The sequence below is a fragment of the Amblyomma maculatum genome, chromosome 11 (assembly GCF_055883805.1).
Source record: "Amblyomma maculatum isolate TAMU_Amacu chromosome 11, ASM5588380v1, whole genome shotgun sequence".
Lineage (NCBI taxonomy): Eukaryota > Metazoa > Arthropoda > Arachnida > Ixodida > Ixodidae > Amblyomma > Amblyomma maculatum.
Window position 1 is genome coordinate 94990982 of NC_139354.1, and position 4985 is coordinate 94995966.

The following is a 4985-nucleotide window of genomic DNA, read 5'->3' on the forward strand; positions in this document are numbered from 1 at the left end:
TGGCATTCTAATCCCACATAGCAATTGCCTATAGCTATACATGTTTCATGCCGAAATCCTCATGCTATAGCTTGCATGTTACAGCACTGAACTGCATCCAATAAATCAATAAGTTGAGAGTGAGCTGTTTTTCTCTTCAGGTAACGCCTTGAGTCTCCATTTCCTTTTCGCACATCTGTCTCATATTACATTTTAATTTTCGTTTAGGGGAATGTGGTGGAAGGCAAAAGAGAGCTTGCATTTGTTTCAGGCTAATCATTAGTAGATCCTTTTCCATAATTGTTATCTTTCCCGGCTTGCTCTAATTCAGGCTCCACTAGATTTTTTGTAGCCTTTTTTGTATTGTATACATGCCCAAACCGTCAATAATTCCTTTTTGAATGTTTCTTTCAGCATTCATGGTTTTAACGCCGGGTGAATGTTGCCATTGCAGATTCTCGTCTTTTATCCTCCCTGCACACATATACCTTGGCATCAAAGGGAACGGCGCGTGCTCCTTTTGCAACTAATAGCTCTTTATTGGGCTGACGTGCGCCCACAAAACAATAAAGCAAAACGGCTTCGTCAATAGTAGCATTTAAGCTCATCGATCGTCGAACTATATATGCACATTAATTCGACGGTGCTCAATTTAAATTGGGCGTAGAAACATCTAGATAAATCAGCGAAGGCAAACTAGAAACGTAAGAAAAGTGGACAGACGATGCGGCGGCAGCTACGAACCGTGCGAGCAAAGGCGAATTCAAATTTACGGTGGTGGCCATGTAAGCACTCAAGAACTCTACTGAAGCGCTACTCATTTTGTAGCTGACGAGACACCATGAGCGCAACAAAAACCACGCCATGGTGATTCCGAGGCAAGCGAACTGTGCCTATGTGAGAAGTGATCCGGGAGCCAGGCAGTGTCATTGGAAGGATTCAGTGTGCCTCACAGTTAATGGGTTCACAAAAATATTGTCTACAGTGGAACGGTATGATGACAGTTTCACAGAGTAACAGCCGATGTGATTCATTGTTTTACTTTCCTACTGTAACGAAAGAGCCTTGAAAGACCTCACACTCTACAATATAAACCTCGCTACCACAGTGCCGATTTTATTTGCAAGCATTGCCATGCATATTAATGAAGAATACCTGGGTCACAGGGCTCCAACGGGCTCTTGTTTATTGTCCAAGTACCAAACTTCGATTTCAATGAAGTGTAAAGGCATTGCAAGGCTCATCTGCAGAAAATGTTTTCGTAATATGAGTCGTACATGTTCATACTATTAACAGGATCCATATTAACGAGGCATTGCTGGATATGTTAACCCATTTACTTTTTAGTCATGGTAATGACACAAACAGCCAGGCTGTGTGTTTTTAAACTGTGGGACTCAAGAAGAACATTTCTCTCTGGAAAGTGTACAAGGTAATTACAACACTGTGTTTCATGGAACAAAAACTTGATGAGTGGAAAATATCTCGGCTTAACCTGCTCTTAAAACTTTTAACACTAAAATGGGTTTTGTGGAGCTTGAAAAAACACTGCTAAAGGACAAGGACAGTAGGAAAGAATAAATGCCATTGTACTAGGTAGCAATTCTTGTACTTCTTGTTTCTTCATGCAGTTTCCTCTTTTCTTTCTCCGCAATCTATCCCTACAGTGCACTCGGATCAAGCCTTCTAGAATTTACGCTAAGTGGCGACAGGACAAAGTACAGGAAGCATGCGTATGTGTACTTGGAATGCACACTGTAGTTACCCACCTCATATACATTGCCCTCAAAGTGCTGCTTATTCTCATCATGACCTCAAGAGAATGCACCCCCTTCCAATACAAAGCATCTGATAAGAGACTACACGACTATTTGAGCATTGCATATGACACACGTCATTTATACTGACTCTACCTATGGAGTCTCAATGCATTACCAGCCTGCATAAAGAATATATAACATTGGCAGTTAAAGATGGCACATCATTTTACATTGAGCACAATGTATAGTCTCAATGCATTACCAACCTGTATAAAGAATGTATTACATTGGCAATCAAAGATGGCACTTCGTTTCATATTGGGCACAATGTATGTTGTGCAGTAGATTTCTAGAGATAGCTCTTGGATCCATGCAAGAGCAATGACAAATGGAATATACATTCTTCACATCACTGAAGAGGCATATTGAACAAATTTCTAAATAGTAATGTTGAAGCCAATTTTTGAGGCCTCTGTGGAGTGCAAGCTGATGCCGGAAGCAAAGGTTCTGTCGTAAATGAAAAGGCTGCAAAGTTTGTATAACCTCTATGAATTAGAATGTGCGGCACAAGGATTATATTTAGGCGAAATTGCTAGGGTAATGTGTGATATTCAAAAACAAGACGTGAAAGATGCAGGGGTGCCCGAGTTCATCTCGTACAAATCAGGCTTTGTGCTCTGGAAACCCCAGGCTACAAGCTCTACTTGATGAGCACCGTCACGATACTGCCAAGTTGATACCGGGAATGATGTCCAATAGCACCCTAGTAACGAAAACGTGTGAGATCATCTGTGTGTTTGTGAGCTATTACATGACACTGTTCAGTGACGCTTCTGCTACTTCTAATTCGGATCTACTAGCTAACTTCATAGCTCTTATAACGCCTTTATCAGATGACGACAGTGCTTTTATCAATGATTCTTTCACGTTGGAAGAAATAGAACAGGCAATTGACCAATTATCCCTCTCTAAAACACCTGGCTCTGTTGGCATATCATGCGAGTTTTACTTTCAACCTTTGCTGAGACCTGTCTTGCTGCAGATTTTTGCTTTAAGTTTTGATGTGGGGGTCCTTCCTCAGTCCTTTACTAGCAATCAAACAGTGCTAATTGCAAAGAGTACGGATAACGAAAAATTGCTCTCAGTGGATGGCTACAGGCTAATCATGTTGGCAAATATGGACTACAAAATTTTTGCGAAAGTACCATCAAATTGTTTACAATATGCAATGACGGTTCTCATTGGCCCTCATCAGACGTGTCGCTTAAAGAGACGCCCCATACAAAATGACATACATATTGCAGGTACAATTCTCGAATCTTGCTCTGGCTCTTATGAGCAGCTTGCTGTACTCCAGATTGACCTTGCGAAGGCATTTGATCGTGTCCGGCATTCGTTTCTGTTTTCTCTTCTCGAGCGTGCAAATGTTGGATCAACTGTACTTAAAGGGGTGGAACTTTGTTACAGCTGTTCGACTCGCTTGATTGTTAATGGTCACCTCTCAGAACCTGTGCCAATTCGATCATCCGCGAAGCAAGGTTGTCCTATATCACCGGCACTCTTTGCACTCTACCTAGAGCCACTTTGTTTGAGAGTACAGCAAAACCACAATATCCGTGGTTATGTTGCCTTCAGTAATAATGTGAAAGTACTTGCGTATGCCGATGATATGGTATTTGTCTGCACTGACAAACCCAGCATTGACAAAATTATAATCAACATTGAGCAGTTCGGCATTGTATCTGGCGCTCAAATGAATAGGTCTAAAAGTTGGGGTCTGTGGTTCGCTTCATGAGGATCAATGCTGACCAATTATGCTGGAATTGAATCCTGTCGTGTTGCCCTAATTACCTTGGAGTTCCCCTTCATGCGTTCAAGTGTAGTGGGCGTTACTAGGAAGAGCGGGTTACGGCATTCCAAAGATATGCTCAGACTTTTTTTCCGCACCGCCTATCAATTTTTGGTCGAGCACAGGCATGTAACATGTTTCTGGCTACAACAATTTATTATATTCTACAGGTACTCCGCTGCGTGCGGAATTACATCCAAAGTTTTCACCGAACGTTTGCGACGTTCATACGGTCGTCCAGTTCTGAGCCTATGCAGCGCAATAACTTATTCATGCCTGTTTCTGCTGGCGGACTATAGGTTTGACACATCTCAATGTCAGACAAGCTGTTGCTCGTTTCTTCTTTTTCAGTTATAGCTTCCATCCAATTACCAGAGCATCCCTGCAAACTAACCTTGTGAACCTTCTTCCATACTTAGTGTTCTCTTCCAATTTTGCCGATCGGCCGTTATTACTTAGTTTTATGGAAGATGTTTACGATTCAGTGCGTTTTCTGGCAGGTCGCTTCTCTTATGAGTACTTATTCTGTGTTTCAAGAAAAAATTTATACAAAGAATTGATATCTATGTTGTTCCCTCCTCCATAAATATTGTTCACTCTATTCTAATTGTATGGGGCATGACGTGTTAAAAAGGGTGCGCTAAATGCCGATCTCGCCTTCTACTAAGACGTTTTGCTTTAAACTTCATGCCCAAGTTTTGCCTGTTAAACTTTAGCTTCACAAAAAAAAATATTTTAGTTTCTTCTGTTAATTGTAGGCTATGTGATCCACGTGAAACCACCGAACACTGTTTCATTGCCTGCAAAGATGCAATACTATTTCGGGACGTTCTGCAAAGAAGATTAAAGAAACACTTTATTTTGAATTTCCACAGTGTGAGTTACGTGATGCTCGCCGAATATGGCCACAATCCCTGTGACAGAATGTTCCTCCCTGGACTGCACAGCCTGTGGAAAACGCGTATGTTGGATCGGAATGCTGAGCCTCTCGTCTCCCCCGCTACTCATTTCGGCCAGATAGTGCACCAGCTTAGAGACACGAAGAGAGTCACTATCAACCGGACTGGCTGCCATTGTTCATGTGTTGTCTTTCCTTGCCACCGTTTTAGTGAAGTTGTGCTAAGTCGTATTCTAGTTGTGTGGTGCGTTGTATGTTTCAATAGGACTTTTCGCCTACAGGCTGATTACTTTATGAATAATATATACAGCTTTATGCTAAATTCTCGCCGGGGTGGCGCAGTGGTTACGTCGCTCGACTACTGTGTTTCCAGGGATGCGGGATCGAATCCCGGTCTCGGCGAACGTTTTTCGATGGAAGCCAAAAGCAAAGGCACCCATGTGCTGTGCGATGTCAGTGCACATTAAGGAACCCCAGGTGGTTAATCTATCTATCTATC